A 17,521-nucleotide genomic window follows, 5' to 3' on the forward strand; every position below is an offset into this window, starting at 1 on the left:
TTTAAGGAGATAATATTTAAGAGAGAGAAATGAAATATAAAGCGAAGGATGTGCCTAACAAGCCGGCTTCTGCGATATGAAATGCTAAAGAAGTGAAAATAAAACATAGTATGTAAGAATTTTTTTTAAGTTCAAGGAGCAATGATCCAAAAACGAAATTTATTTTCGTCAAGGACAAGGGTCGCTTGACAATTATTGGTTCCTGATCCCACTAAAAGGGAAAACAAGTAACTAGTTTCTAAGTCAGCTATGTCTAGATTAAGTTCCAATGTACATAGAAATCTGGAACAGGTTCATCTCTGCATTAAAATAACGTAATGTTTACGAAGCATGTGAGTTACTTGTAAGTACCAACATGACCACGAAAGCGCTATCCTTCAGCTAGATAAACAAAGTAGCATTAATTGTAATTGCAATACGCAGGACAGATACATTCAAAGCCATAAGTGAAATAAATACCAAGTATAAGAGCGTAAGTGGCAAGGACAAAGCAATTATGACTTAAGGTCATATATAGAGGCCAATGCAGTGTAGTGCAAGCAGGCGTCAAGGCGAGAATAAAATGACAATGAAACCGCCGGCAAAACAAAGTAGCTAGTTTGTAATTGGAGCGTGTACGCAGACGTACGGCGCAAAGGAAAATTAATTTCTAAGTCATAAGGAACAAGGAGTTGTTTGCTAGATTTCTTCTTCTATGTACTATTATATCTATGTCTTTCTTCTGAATTTGTGTAAATATCCTAACCCGCCTAAACCCGTCCCGTAGACTTGACGTCACAGATTGAGAAATGCGGTTGACGTGGAAGGCTGGTTTGGCATACGATTTTCAAAAGGAAGCGCGTGAACGAAATCGGGAAAAGCTAGTTTTGAAATGTCTTTATTTTTCCTTTTAAAGTCAATCCGAGACGCAAACCGAGATCGCGATAAGGAATTTGAAATTTTCTTGAATGGTGTTCTGTTCTCATGTGAGAGGGCAATCAAATGTGACTGATTGATCCTCACATCTAGTAAAAAGAGAATTTTTGTTGAAATGACAGTGATAACTTTAATGAATCTAATAAATAGAAAGAACGATTGAAATGAATTAAAATAATAATAATTGCTAACAGATCGGAGAAACTAATGTATTGTGACTGTGAACTAAAAGCATAATTAGTCATAGAGAAAGATGAGGAACAATGTAAAGCGAAATGTTAAGGTAGTTACCAACAAAGCAACAGAAATTGAAATGGACATGATAATCAAAGCTCTCACTTACCAAGCTTCAAAGTGAGACAAACTATTTGATTATAAACTGTAAAAAAAATTGTGTACATAGTAGTGTATAAGTGAAGGCTTAAAATGGTGTGGAAGTCTGCCACAGACACGATGAAGAAAAAAGTGTTAAACGTGCAGATAGGCCGACGGACAATGATAGTCCGGTTGTGTAACCGAAGGCAGTGTTGTGATTACGTGCAGTGCATCGGAAACCAAGTGTGTTAGCTGCTTTGCAAAGTGCGAGCACTAGCCTACCTTAAAATCTTCAAAATCGGCTGGAAAATGTGGAGACAGGGATGGTTTCAATGGAGCCTCTGTCCCTGGTAATCCTCGTCCCTCCTCACCAGCCTCAGCAAACCACAAAATACCACAACACCATCGACGCAACGTGTTCACTGAACCGTGCGCGGAAAAGCTGAAGTACCGCGTGGAGGCTAGTGAGCGCCTCGAGTTGCGATTCAGCTCTAACAATCAGCCTGTGTCAACGTACATCGACGCAACAAACGCGTTAAATTTAAAGTGATGTACTAGCACAGCACTCCCGCTGCAGTTCGACGAAACGGACTTTCCATGAAAGCCGCTCCCAAAATAAAAGACTTTTATATGAGTTCACAACATATCGCATACTATGCTAATGTTGTACCCCCTGGATGAAATGTGAACAGCCAAACCACACGCGAATAGTGACAAAGTCAAATTCCTATGAATCCCAAGTCCTAACATAGATTTAAGCTTAGTTTTTAGACTAATGGGTATTTATATTTCTTTTGTTACATGTAACGTGTGTACATAACGTGCGAGTGAGACTGGCCCGCCAGAGCTGATGAAAAGTTTTCTACTCGGAGACCGCAAAGTAGCGATCCAACTTCTCAAGGCATAAGCTTCACCTGGAGAAGAATCAAATTTTAACTTACCTGTCAATAAACAAACAGTGAAAGCGTAAAAATCATGACAACTAGTGAGCAATGAAAAATGGACACATGTGAGAAATTCCATGTGTGAGAATTATATGTGTATAAAAATGGACACGTGTGAGAAATTCCATGTGTGAGAATTATGTGCGTATAAAAAGATGAATCCTATGTGTTTTCTTTCAGGAGCAAAGAGCCTATGAGCTCTGGACAATAACTTGAGGCCACAAAGATGGTCGGTATGAACACTGTAAAAAAAAAAAAGACTGTAATGAGTATAATGTATAATGTCCATTGTAAACTTCGTAGATTTACTGTCTTAGTTTTTAAATTTTTTTGCGTATCTTTACCTTAAGAACTGTCTTTGTCTATGAATGAGAGATCACCATATTTGTGTAATCCTAATAATCAAATGACAGGAATACTGTGTTTGATCAATGTAAATCTGTAAAGTACTCAATCCCATAATGTTAACGGCGACATGTGAATCTTGGTAATCTCCTTGATTTCCAAGATTCCCATGGAAGGCAATGTAACATTATGTGATTGTCTTATCATTTTAAATCATTCACTAATCGAGCAGTCGCTCGGCAACAGCTACAGTTAGCAAAAAGGAATTGTTTTCATTAAGAGAAGTGCCAGTCAAAACGGCATCCATGTTAAATCCGTCATTGCAATGTAAGTTTGTCTATTACTTGCCATAAATTCAGAGTTAAATGGAACTGGTGTATGGACTGTTCATTTACTATAGAATCTATGTCGCACTTCTTCATGAAATTATTTAATTTTCTATATGTTTCTGCCAAATAGAGAGTTCACAGTCACGAATTCTTTCGTCGAGTTCGGACGGAAGTTGCATGCGGCGAAATATTTTCTCCGCACCATATTCTACTGGTAAATGCATGATAAACTACGGTCCCTTAGGAAATTCATGTTGAGCTATCCAAAATAATTATATTTTGAATAGGCATTTACTCTCCTCCGCAATGCAACTTCCGACTGATCAGACGATCCAACAAGAAACAGCCGCACACGGTCGGCGTTCGCAAATATGTTTCCACAGCTGATTATAGCTATATGTTACAGCACAAAAGTAACATATTGTTATAATTAGAGACTACGAACGGGGACATTTATAACTGTATGTTTATGTATACACATTACGTAAACATATCGTTATACAGTATGGTTCTCATGGTATCGTTTAGTTGAATAACCACTTTAGACATGTGGCTGCTGTTAAGCCAAACAGGGCTGCAATATTCCGCAACAGAGTATACCAGCGCTACAGAAGAAATCTTCAGAGTATGTACATCAGCTGCCCAGCTAGTACTGGCGAGCTTTTGGATAATATTATTTCTTGTATGTATCTTAGCAGCAGTTTATATTAGGTGTGGTTTGAATGTAAGCGATATATCCCATTTAATACCAAGATATTTTGGGTTTGGGTTATGCTTTAACTTTCTACCAGCAAAGGTAACGTCAAGGGATCGGGTTGCCTGTTGATTGTTTAAATGAAACACTGTAACTTCTGACTTTATTGGGTTAGGAATTAATCTCCAAGGCCTGAAATATTTACCCATTACTCCGAGGTCTTGGTTAAGGGAGTTTTCACACTGTTCAAAACTTTCATGTTGCAGTGCCAGGGCCATGTCATCTGCGTAACAGAACTTCCGCGCATTTGTTCTTGGTATGTCGCTTATGTACACATTGAAAAGTAATGGCGCCAATACAGAACCTTGTGGTAAGCTGTTGTTTGAAACAGTGGTTCGACTCTTTCCTTGTAGATGAACTTCAAGGGTTCTATCGCTGAGCACATCACTTAGTAATTTGTACAAGGTCAGGTAAGGGATAATCTCAAGTATCTAGCTAAGAAGACCATGCGTCCACACAGTAACATATGCAGCGGTTAAATCTACAAATGCAACAGCTGTTAGAAGTTTCCGTTCATAACCGTTCTTGATATGTGTTGTTAAAGCCGGTACTTGGTCGCAACAGTTACTCTGTGGTCGAAAACCAGCCTGCTCGATGGGGATTCTGTCATTCCAATTCGCCCCAATAAGATTATACAAGAGTCTCTCCAAGAGTTTGAAGCAGATGCTCAGGAGAGAGATTGGTCTAAAATGTTCAGGCTTGTCTGGTGTTTTCCCAGGTTTTAAAATTGGCAATACTTAAGATCTTTTAAATATCTTAGGTACGCGACCTTCTTCAAGGATGTTATTATAGACGTTCACGAGCCAGGTGGTAACATTTTTCCCACTATACTTAATAAATTCTGGGTATAACTCATTTGGCCCAGCTGCCTTCGTAGTTTTGATGTTCGAGATAGCCGTTTTCAGTTCTTCCACTGTGAAAGGTGCTGCAGGATGTGATCTTTCAGTAGCTTGTCTCCACTGTGTTTTAATTAGTTTCTTAGTGTTTCTGGCGGTCTCTTTGTCAAGAGGTGCCCTGGACATATTGGCTATACGGTCTGCAATTGCATTGGGAGTGGTTTTTGCTCTTTCACAGGGATTGTATGCACCAGATCCTAGTTTCCTGAGTAGGGCCCACTCTTTTCGACTGGACTTTCTAGAGGCTATACCTTCCACGGTTTTTTTCCACTTTTCTCCTCGGGCGCTGTCAAGTGACTCGATAAGTTCCTCTGCCACATACCTGTCTCCAGATTCTTTCAACTCGTTATAGAGGCGTTCAGTTGTTTCATTCCATGCAGCTGTATATTCTTTCCTCAAACCGCGTGGTATAGTTTTCTTAGCTGATGTAATACGAGCTTTACTAAATCGTACATAGTTGTTAATGATTGGCTTTATCCACCGTACAATGGCATCAGCACGTTTTGCGTATGACTCCCAATCAACCTTTTCAAAATTCCATCTTGGTTTTGGAGCCGATTTTATAGGATGGACTTGAATTTCAATGTGGACAATGACAGGTCTATGCTGGCTGTGTGGGAAGTTAGTTAATACTTTCCTGCTTGATGGGTAACCTTTACCTTTGAGGTCTCTACTAACAAAGCACAGATCTGGGTTGACACCGCGTTGCCATCTACCTGACAGCCGGCCGAAGTGGCCGTGCGCTTAAAGGCGCTGCAGTCTGGAACCGCAAGACCGCTACTGTCGCAGGTTCGAATCCTGCCTCTGGCATGGATGTTTGTGATGTCCTTAGGTTCGTTAGGTTTAAGTAGTTCTAAGTTCTAGGGGACTAATGACGTCAGCAGTTGAGTCCCATAGTGCTCAGAGCCATTTGAACCAACCATCTACCTGACAAGAAAGTGTGTCCTTCTTCAGCATCATATATTAGTTGCAGGTCTTCTATACCTGCCCACTCAAGTAGGGCTTGACCATTATCATCGTTTTCACTATAGCCCCATAAACAGTGGTGGCTATTGAAATCGCCCATTAAGAGGGTAGAGTATTTTGTTTCAGGGAGTGCTTCTTTTGGCCAGTGGATGTTAGGAGGCTTATATACGTTGACTATTGTGAGGTTACTTGTGTTTCTATTAAAAATATGTTATCCGAAGTACTTATTTTTATTGGAGCCCAGTTATCAATGTCACTACGCACGTATGTAGCAGATCCATAGTTTTCATGGTGAATAGCTCCAGCAACAGTGTATCCACTTATGATACCTCTTTTCACGAGATCTGCCTCGTGTTTTACATGTGTTTCTTGGACCAGTATGACATGTATATTGTTATCACGTGCTACTCTTGAGAGGGTATCACATTTAGTCTTACTTATACCTTCTATGTTAATTTGCAGTACTCTGACTGATGGGCCGAGGTCTCTTGCCATTGGGTTTTGAGAAGACCCATTCATTTTATTGTTTGCTTCGATTTGCACTTTAAGCCGCGAGATAAGTTCACACTCATAGTGCAGCGCCACGACAGTAGTAGACTTAGCTACCTTTCAGCATTGACCGGGTGTACCACTTGGAGGCAGACTACTTTTACACTCCAACTTGAAAAATGAAATTGCTTTACCTTATTCTTCTACTGAAGCCTCTGTTGTACAACAGTTAATTGAAAGTAGACTGAGGCTAAAATTCTAAATGCGAAATTATTTATAAATAAACTGGCTGTAACTATTCAGTTTGTTTCTTAGGACAATCAGTTGGCATAAAAGGTAACAAGGGAACAGGGGGCCTGCTTCTTAACAATGTCTGGGTGCAATGAGAACACAATCGCCCTGAGTTTAACTGATTATTATTTAAATGAATCCCATCAATCAAATCACATTCAGTTGTGCTGTTGGGTTAGTCGTTAATACGTTCTACCAATGAACAGTCTTACTTCAGTGCTGTGCATACGACGAAACTCTGAGCCGACGACGAAACTGCGTTGCTGGAACTGCTGCTGTTGGTGAAGACGGCAGCATATTGTGGAGCCACGGCTAATTACAGGAACGGGCAATCGTAATTAATACAGCCTCTTCCACCCATCCACTGCCCTTACCCCTGGGTCACGTACGTGATTCCGCCTAAAATGGTACTCTCTACTTCGAGAGCGTTAACACCACCCTTCCGCACACTACAAACGCTGGAACCCGTCTCTCGCTCTCTCCGCCCGCTCTGCGCTACAACCCCCAACCCGAAGGATTTACAACGCATAAGCACTGCTATTATCGTTGCTAGTCGATGCAAATAATTCCTTTTACTGTGAGACTTATAAGCTCTGGGAAAAAGTCAGACATTGATAAATACAATGGAACGTCAACAGTCTTCCACCTAAATGTACACAAACAGTGAAGCAATGTCCTTACTTATTAAAACAAAGAATTTAAATTACAAATATTTACATACAATTCAAAATATATGTATATACACACACTAATGGCCATTAATAATGTTACACCACGGGAAGAAGATGCTGTGATATGCAAATGATTAGCTTTTCAGAGCATTCACACAAGGTTGGCGCCGGTGGCAACACCTACAACGTGCTGACATGAGGAAAGTTTCCAACCGATATCTCATACACGAACAGCAGTTGACTGGCGTTGCCTGGTGAAACGTTGTTGTGATGTCTCATGTAAGGAGGAGAAATGAGTACCATCACGTTTCCGACTTTGATAAAGGTCGGATTGTAGCCTATCGCGATTGCGGTTAATTTTATCGAGACATTGCTGCTCGCGTTGGTCGAGATCCAATGACTGCTAGCAGAATATGGAATCGGTGGGTTCAGGAGGGGAATACGGAACGCGGTGCTGGATCCCAACGGCCTCGTATTACTAGCAGTCGAGATGAGAGCCATCTTATCCGCATGGCTGTGAAGGATCGTGCAGCCACGTCTCGATCCCTGAGTCAACAGATGGGGACGATTGCAAAACAAAAACCAACTGCAAGAACAGTTCGACGACGTTTGCAGCAGCATGGACTATCAGCTCGGATACCATGCCTGCGGTTACTCTTGACGCTGCATCACAGACAGGAGCGCCTACGATGGTGTACTCAATCAACTACGAACCTGGGTACACGAATGGCAAAACGTCATTATTTCGGATGAATCCAGGTTCCATTTACTGCATCACGATGGTCGCATCCGTGTTTCGCAAAATCGCGGTGAACGCACATTGGAAGCGTGTATTCGTCATCACCATACTGGCGTATCACCCGGTGTGATGGTATGGTGTGCCATCGGTTACACGTCTCGGTTACCTCTTGTTCGCATTGACGGCCTTTTGAACATCAGACGTTACATTTCAGATGTGTTACGACCCGTGGCTCTACCCTTCATTCGATCCCTACAAAACCCTATATTTCAGGAGGATATCGCACGACTGCATGTTGCAGGTACTGTACGGGCCTTTCTGGATACAGAAAATGTTCGACTGCTGCCCTGGCCAGCACATTCTTCTGATCTCTCACCAACTGAAAACGTCTAATCAATGGTGGCGGAGCAACTGGCCCTTCACAAAACGCCAGTCACTACTCTTGATGAACTGTGGTATCGTGTTGTAGCTGCTTGGGCAGTTGTACATGGACACGCCATCCAAGCTCTGTTTGACTCAATGACCAGGCGTAGCAACACCGTTATTACGGCCAGAGGCGGTTGTTCTGGGTACTGATATCTCAGGATCTATGCACCCAAATTGCGTGAAAATGTAATCATATGTCAGTTCTAGTGCAATATATTTCTGCAATGAATACCCGTTTATCATCTGCATTTCTTCTTGATGTAGCAATTTTAATGGCCAGTAGTATACATCGGTACTAGATGATATGTATGCTGCATTTTCTGTGTCACACAGTGAGAGCGCTACAAAATACACTCCTGGAAATTGAAATAAGAACACCGTGAATTCATTGTCCCAGGAAGGGGAAACTTTATTGACACACTCCTGGGGTCAGATACATCAATGATCACACTGACAGAACCACAGGGACATAGACACAGGCAACAGAGCATGCACAATGTCGGCACTAGTACAGTGCATATCCACCTTTCGCAGCGATGCAGGCTGCTATTCTCCCATGGAGACGATCGTAGAGATGCTGGATGTAGTCCTGTGGAACGGCTTGCCATGCCATTTCCACCAGGCGCCTCAGTTGGACCAGCGTTCGTGCTGGACGTGCAGACCGCGTGAGACGACGCTTCATCCAGTCCCAAACATGCTCAATGGGGGACAGATCCGGAGATCTTGGTGGCCAGGATAGTTGACTTAAACCTTCCAGAGCACGTTGGGTGGCACGGGATACATGCGGACGTGCATTGTCCTGTTGGAACAGCAAGTTCCCTTGCCGGTCTAGGAATGGTAGAACGATGGATTCGATGACGGTTTGGATGTACCATGCACTATTCAGTGTCCCCTCGACGATCACCAGTGGTGTACGGCCAGTTTAGGAGATGGCTCCCCACACCATGATGCCGGGTGTTGGCCCTGTGTGCCTCGGTCGTATGCAGTCCTGATTGTGGCGCTCACCTGCACCGCGCCAAACACGCATACGACTATCATTGGCACCAAGGCAGAAGCGACTCTCATCGCTGAAGACGACACGTCTCCATTCGTCCCTCCATTCACGCCTGTCGCGAAACCACTGGAGGCGGGCTGCACGATGTTGGGGCGTGAGCGGAAGACGGCCTAACGGTGTGCGGGATCGTAGCCCAGCTTCATGGAGACGGTTGTGAATGGTCCTCGCCGATACCCCAGGAGCAACAGTGTCCCTAATTTGCTGGGAAGTGGCGGTGCGGTCCCCTACGGCACTGCGTAGGATCCTACGGTCTTGGCGTGCATCCGTGCGTCGCTGCGGTCCGGTCCCAGGTCGACGGGCACGTGCACCTTCCGCCGACCACTGGCGACAACATCGATGTACTGTGGAGACCTCGCGCCCCACGTGTTGAGCAATTCGGCGGTACGTCCACCCGGCCTCCCGCATGCCCACTATACGCCCTCGCTCAAAGTCCGTCAACTGCACATACGGTTCACGTACACGCTGTCGCGGCATGCTACCAGTGTTAAAGACTCCGATAGAGCTCCGTATGCCACGGCAAACTGGCTGACACTGACGGCGGCGGTGCACAAATGCTGCGCAGCTAGCGCCATTCGACGGCCAACACCGCGGTTCCTGGTGTGTCCGCTGTGCCGTGCGTGTGATCATTGCTTGTACAGCCCCCTCGCAGTGTCCGGAGCAAGTATGGTGGGTCTGACACACCGGTGTCAATGTGTTCGTTTTTCCATTTCCAGGAGTGTATATTAAATCACGGTCAGACAGAGATTCCGAAATCAGATACTGGATTGTAAGGCGTACGCAGGAGCAGATATAGATCACAATATAGTAGTGATGAAGAGAAGGGTGAAGTTCAAGACATTATTCAGGAAGAATCAATCCGCAAAGAAGTACTAAGGAATGGCGAGATACGTTTGAAGTTCTCTAACGCTATAGATACAGCAATAAGCAGTAGCGCAATAGGCAGTGCAGTTGAAGAGGAATGGACATATCTAAATAGGTCCATCACAGAAGTTGGGAAGGAAAACATAGGTACAAAGAAGGTAGCTGCGAAGAAACCATGGGTAACAGAAGAAATACTTCAGTTGATTGATGAAAGGAGGAAGTACAAATATGTTCCGGGAAAATCAGGAATACAGAAATACAAGTCGCTGAGGAATGAAATAAATAGGAAGTGCAGGGAAGCTAAGACGAAATGGCTGCAGGAAAAATGTGAAGACATAGAAAAAGATATGATTGTCGGAAGGACAGACTCAGCATACAGGAAAGTCAAAACAACCATTGGTGACATTAAAAGCAACGTTGGTAACATTAAGAGTGCAACGGGAATTCCACTGTTAAATGCAGAGGAGAGAGCAGATAGATGGAAAAAAATACATTGAAAGCCTCTATGAGGGTGACGATTTGTCTAATGGGATAGAAGAAAATACAGGTTCAAATCGCTCTGAGCACTATGCGACTTAACTTCTAAGGTCATCAGTCGCCTAGAACTTAGAACTAATTAAACCTAACTAACCTAAGAACATCACACAATCATGCTCGAGGCAGGATTCGAACCTGCGACCGTAGCGGTCGCTCGGCTCCAGACTGTAGCGCCTACAAGAAACAGGAGTCGATTTAGAAGAGATAGGGGATCCAGTATTAGAATCGGAATTTAAGAGAGCTTTGGAGGACTTACGGTCTAATAAGGGAGAAGGGATGGATAACATTCCATCAGAATTTCTAAAATCATTGGGGAAGTGACAACAAAACGACTATTCAGTTTGGTGTGTAGAATATATGAGTCTGGAGATATACCATCTGACTTTCGGAAAAGCATCATCCACACAATTCCGAAGACGGCAAGAGCTGACAAGTGCGAGAATTATCGCACAATCAGCTTAACAGCTCACGCTTCGAAGCTGCTTACAAGAATAAAATACAGAAGAATGGAAAAGAAAATTGAAAATGCGCTAGGTGACGATCAGTTTGGCTTTAGGAAAAGTAAAGGGACGAGAGAGGGAATTCTGACGTTACGGCTAATAATGGAAGCAAGGCTACAGAATTATCAAGACACTTTCATAGGATTTGTCGACCTGGAGAAAGCGTTCGACAATATAAAATGGTGCAAGCTGTTCGAGATTCCGAAAAAAGTAGGGGTAAGCTATAGGGAGAGAAGGGTCATATACAACATGTACAACAACCAAGAGGGAATAATAAGAGTGGACGATCAAGAACGAAGTGCTCGTATCAAGAAGGGTATAAGACAAGGCTGTAGCCTATCGCCCCTACTCTTCAACCTGTACATCGAGGAAGCAATGATGAAAATAAAAGAAAGGTTCAGGAGTGGAATTAAAATACAAGGTGAAAGGATATCAATGATACGATTCGCTGATGACATTGCTATCCTGAGTGAAAGTGAAGAAGAATTAAATGATCTGCTGAACGGAATGACCAGTCTAATGAGTACACAGTATGGTTTGAGAGTAAATCGGAGAAAGACGAAGGTAATGAGAAGTAGTAGAAATGAAACAGCGAGAAACTTAACATCAGGATTGATGGTCACAAAGTCAATGACGTTAAGGAATTCTGCTACCTAGTCAGTAAAATAACCAATGACGGACGGAACATGGAGGACATCAAAAGCAGCCTCGCTATGGCAGAAAAGGCATTTCTGGCCAAGAGAAGTCTACTAATATCAAATACCGGCCTTAATTTGAGGAAGAAATTTCTGTGGACGTACGTCTGGAGTACAGCATTGTATGGTAGTGAAACATGGACAGTGGGAAAACCGGAACAGAAGAGAATCGAAGCATTTGAGATGTGGTGCTATAAACGAATGTTGAAAATTAGGTGGACTGCTAAGGTTAGCAATGAGGAGGTTCTACGCAGAATAGGAGAGGAAAGGAATATGTGGAAAACACTGATAAAGAGAAGGGACAGGATGACAGGACATCTGCTAAGACATGAGGGAATGACTTCCATGGTACTAGAGGGAGCTGTAGAGGGCAAAAACTGTAGTTAAAGAAAGAGGTTGGTATACGTCAATCAAATAATTGAGGACGTGGGTTGCAAGTGCTACTCTGAGATGAAGATGTTAGCACAGGAAAGAATTCGTGGCGGGCCGCATCAAACCAGTCAGTAGACTGATGACAAAAAAAAAAAAAAAAAAAAATTCCGCAGTGTACAAATGTAACCCAGACTACAATCCATTGGTACGTGTGGTTGTCGCGATTACACATAATGTGTACTTTTGTAGTCCCCTTTCGGTAGAGCCAAATACTTCTTGCTACTAATATGTATAACTCTTCCCGTTTACTGACTGTCGTCCCACACCGACGCAGAGACAACCAACTGATATTAATTCCGATGCACACAAACTGCCGGAACGCTATCACAACAATGTTCTGAACAAAAAAAGCGGGATCGACACTGCTCTCTCGGCATTCGACAATTGATTCTTTACCTACTTGCGGCATGTGCGAGGAGATTTTGGTTATCTCTGGGTTAGGGATCGCTCACCATTCAAACATGTCTAGGTTAGAACTACACACGACTACATAAAACGGCTTAACCTGAAGTCAGGTATCTGTTGGAAGAGGGACAGAGAGCGAGAGCCAAACAGTGACAAAAAAGTAAAGATAGCGAGGGGTAAGGTTGGGGGGGGGGGAGGGAGGGAGGAATTGGTTAGCGGTTTTAAACACAGATGTATAATAGGTAAGTTCATGGCAATCGATAAGGTGGCCTGCAGTCTTCGCATCCTTTTACCTGGCCAATGTATGACTTTGTCTACGCGTCCAGGTTAAATTCTTTCAGTTTCACAGAATAAGAGTGAATATACCTTTGATTCACATTTGCGAGATAATGTAGGTGATTATGACCGCTTCCGGGACTTTAATGTATTTTCCAGACCTGTAGAACTAAAACAAAGATAACGGAAACCATACAGAAAACTACGTTTACTGTAGTTTGAAAACAATAATCTCCCTCCACCAATTCCCTACATAACCTTACTCCCATGCATGCAGCAGGTTCAAAGACCTAACTACTCATTTACATACTACACTCCTGGAAATGGAATAAAGAACACATTGACACCGGTGTGTCAGACCCACCATACTTGCTCCGGACACTGCGAGAGGGCTGTACAAGCAATGATCACACGCACGGCACAGCGGACACACCAGGAACCGCGGTGTTGGCCGTCGAATGGCGCAAGCTGCGCAGCATTTGTGCACCGCCGCCGTCAGTGTCAGCCAGTATGCCGTGGCATACGGAGCTCCATCGCAGGCTATAACACTGGTAGCATGCCGCGACAGCGTGGACGTGAACCGTATGTGCAGTTGACGGACTTCGAGCGAGGGCGTATAGTGGGCATGCGGGAGGCCGGGTGGACGTACCGCCGAATTGCTCAACACGTGGGGCGTGAGGTCTCCACAGTACATCGATGTTGTCGCCAGTGGTCGTCGGAAGGTGCACGTGCCCCTCGACCTGGGACTGGACCGCAGCGACGCACGGATGCACGCCAAGACCGTAGGATCCTACGCAGTGCCGTAGGGGACCGCACCGCCACTTCCCAGCAAATTAGGGACACTGTTGCTCCTGGGGTATCGGCGAGGACCATTCACAACCGTCTCCATGAAGCTGGGCTACGGTCCCGCACACCGTTAGGCCGTCTTCCGCTCACGCCCCAACATCGTGCAGCCCGCCTCCAGTTGTGTCGCGACAGGCGTGAATGGAGGGACGAATGGAGACGTGTCGTCTTCAGCGATGAGAGTCGCTTCTGCCTTGGTGCCAATGATGGTCGTATGCGTGTTCGGCGCGGTGCAGGTGAGCGCCACAATCAGGACTGCATACGACCGAGGCACACAGGGCCAACACCCGGCATCATGGTGTGGGGAGCGATCTCCTACACTGGCCGTACACCACTGGTGATCGTCGAGGGGACACTGAATAGTGCGCGGTACATCCAAACCGTCTTCGAACCCATCGTTCTACCATTCCTAAACCGGCAAGGGAACTTGCTGTTCCAATAGGACAATGCACGTCCGCATGTATCCCATGCCACGCAACGTGCTCTGGAAGGTGTAAGTCAACTACCCTGGCCAGCAAGATCTCCGGATCTGTCCCCCATTGAGCATGTTTGGGACTGGATGAAGCGTCGTCTCACGCGGTCTGCACGTCCAGCACGAACGCTGGTCCAACTGAGGCGCCAGGTGGAAATGGCATGGCAAGCCGTTCCACAGGACTACATCCAGCATCTCTACGATCGTCTCCATGGGAGAATAGCAGCCTGCATTGGTGCGAAAGGTGGATATACACTGTACTAGTGCCGACATTGTGCATGCTCTGTTGCCTGTGTCTATGTGCCTGTGGTTCTGTCAGTGTGATCATGTGATGTATCTGACCCCAGGAATGTGTCAATAAAGTTTCCCCTTCCTGGGACAATGAATTCACGGTGTTCTTATTTCAATTTCCAGGAGTGTAGAATAATGGTGAGACGATTCGTCCCCTCCTTCTTCCCCTTAGTTACTGAGTCGAGTTCACGTCTAGTCGAATCGCCCCCGAGATCTGTATTTTTGTTATGGTTTATGTAAACGGCACGAAAATAAACATATTTCTTCAAGTTTTGGTCATATATGCAATCTTCTACACTCATACATGAACACCTTAATTTTGTACCATTTGTGTATGATTTCATTTCATTATTGATATCAGTTAATTGTTGGCTCCTGTCTTGGGGCAGTCATCTGCTCGTCATTTCATGTCCGACGGCAAAGAGACGAATTCACAGTTCAACACATTTTTGGCGCCTAGAATGAGGCGACCTCATTCGTAATTTTCCCTGGTGTCTGATGTCTGTGGTATTCGCTGTGTTATTCAGTGGTTCTCTATTTAACTAATTTGTAAATGAAAATGATAATCTTATTTTATTACATTGAGTAATTACTAAATAATATTTTCTCCCGGCTAAAGAATTGGTGAAGTTGCTAAAGAACTCCAAGTTAACGTCGTGTGAAAGTGTTGTCTGTAAGTTGTGTAAGTGTCACTAGATCACAGTTCATACAACAGATTCTACTGGATAAATGTTTTTCATATAAATCTACCGTTATTTCTTTTACAAAGACACCCCTTCGAACTGAGCTGTCCGAACTCACTACATGTACTACTTCAATGCGGCCACGTGCCGCTTTTTTAGGAGATTATAACGTGTTACGAGTGCCGGGCAATTTAAATGTCGTAGGACTTAAGTAAGTTGTGGCCGTTGAAGAATACAAATTATCAACATCTACATCTACATTTATACTCCGCAAGCCACCCAACGGTGTGTGGCGGAGGGCACTTTACGTGCCATTGTCATTACCTCCCTTTCCTGTTCCAGTCGCGTATGGTTCGCGGGAAGAACGACTGCCGGAAAGCCTCCGTGCGCGCCCTAATCTCTCTAATTTTACATTCGTGATCTCCTCGGGAGGTATAAGTAGGGGGAAGCAATATATTCGATACCTCATCCAGAAACGCACCCTCTCGAAACCTGGCGAGCAAGCTACACCGCGATGCAGAGCGCCTCTCTTGCTGAGTCTGTCACTTGAGTTTGTTAAACATCTCCGTAACGCTATCACGGTTACCAAATAACCCTGTGACGAAACGCGCCGCTCTTCTTTGGATCTTCTCTATCTCCTCCGTCAACCCGATCTGGTACGGATCCCACACTGATGCGCAATATAGGTCGAACGAGTGTTTTGTAAGCCACCTCTTTTGTTGAAGGACTACATTTTCTATGACATTATGATGTCCTTCTTACGTCGTTTAGCTCCGGCGCACGTAAATGTAGCGTGGGACCTCACCCGGATACTACTAACCGCGCAATTTCCCACGGGACTTGAGGTAATGGGCGCAAGAATGTCTATTTGAACGCAGTGTCAAGGTGCGTGCACACTAGGTCAACGAAGGCCAAGAAACGACAGCCAACCAATTCGTGGGTCGAGATCCGCTCAATGTGAACGGGTGGCAAATCGGAGCCAACGAAGCGGTTGGCCCTGATTGCGGTCCGGTCTGCTGGCGGTAACATGAAAGCATAGGCAGTTAGTTGACTTTGACACAATTCTGCTAGAGTGGGAGCCCATTAGCTGTGTCTGTGGAACGGGTGTATATTTACGTTGATCAGGACAGCCACAAGTTGCAGATAGTATGATTTAGTGGCTGGTTCCGCTCTTTAATTTAACAAGGGCATCATCAGAACCTCTAGAACTGGCAGTTTGAAGCACAGTAGTTGGCTGTATCATTAAGGAGCGAAACCAGTCAACAAAACATACTGAGTGTCACATCTGCCTGTCCTGAGAAACTTACATAGATACCCGTTCTACAGACAAGAAATCGCTACTCAACCAATGAGCTTTTGACCCGCATGCATGTGTGTCCAAAGGAACTTCACATTGTAATTCAGAGTAACACAGGCACTGCAATACCTTATTTATCCGCCCACACCGGGCAAGCGCATTTCAAGTAAAATGTCTCCCGGGTATGGCAATATACATAACGGATGTACGAGTACAGGTTGCCGACAGATGGTCGACGACATATGGACCTCTGATTGTGGCCATGAGTCGCGCTGTAATAGCCAAATGCTAGGCGACCACTCGAGATAGGCTGTAAATCCGCGTTCGAGTCGCGGCCCGGCACATATTTTTATTGTCGTCAGCCCATTATGCAGCTGATGGTTTTCAAGATTCGCAACTGTATTGTAGTGATCCTGAGGAATTATTTTGGGACATGTAACATCCACGAGATAAATTTTAGCTACAGTGCGACGAGAGGAAATGACGCCTCTAACAGTTATGAATATTATCTATTCGACAAACAGAAAAACAGTGAAATAAAACAAAACTATCATAAATATTAATTCTTTATATGATACTTTATGATGTAATTTGACATATGTATTTGTATCATACAAAGACAATAATAATTGCAAATTCCTTTTATGATTTGCATTCGTCTTTCTTTGTTTTTACCTTTCTTTTGGTTGGCTTTTTTAGGCTGCAGACGCAAGACACATATCAAACTGAGGGCTGTTAAGAAATTGTAATTATTTGTTCATTATTTCTTGAGAATAGTTCAATATTATTATAAATATGAGTGAATAATTACTTGTAACTTTAATTCCTCTCTCAGTAAGCATTATCTGTGTTAGTTATTTCTCACCGCTGCAAGAAACGCAGCCATTGATGATAGCGAATTGTATAGTATTTTTATCTGTGTTTCTTACGAAAGTATCAAAGGTTTGCTTGATGAAAATTGGTCTAAATAGTGCACAATACAAAAGAAAAGTCTGTTGGTCTAAATAGTGCACAATATAAAAGAAATGTGTGGTCGGCATTAGTTCAGATACATGTCCTGTTAAAAGAAAATTTGATCTAAGAATAGAAAGTCTC

This window comes from Schistocerca cancellata, unplaced genomic scaffold (genome assembly GCF_023864275.1).
Source record: "Schistocerca cancellata isolate TAMUIC-IGC-003103 unplaced genomic scaffold, iqSchCanc2.1 HiC_scaffold_718, whole genome shotgun sequence".
Classification (NCBI taxonomy): domain Eukaryota; kingdom Metazoa; phylum Arthropoda; class Insecta; order Orthoptera; family Acrididae; genus Schistocerca; species Schistocerca cancellata.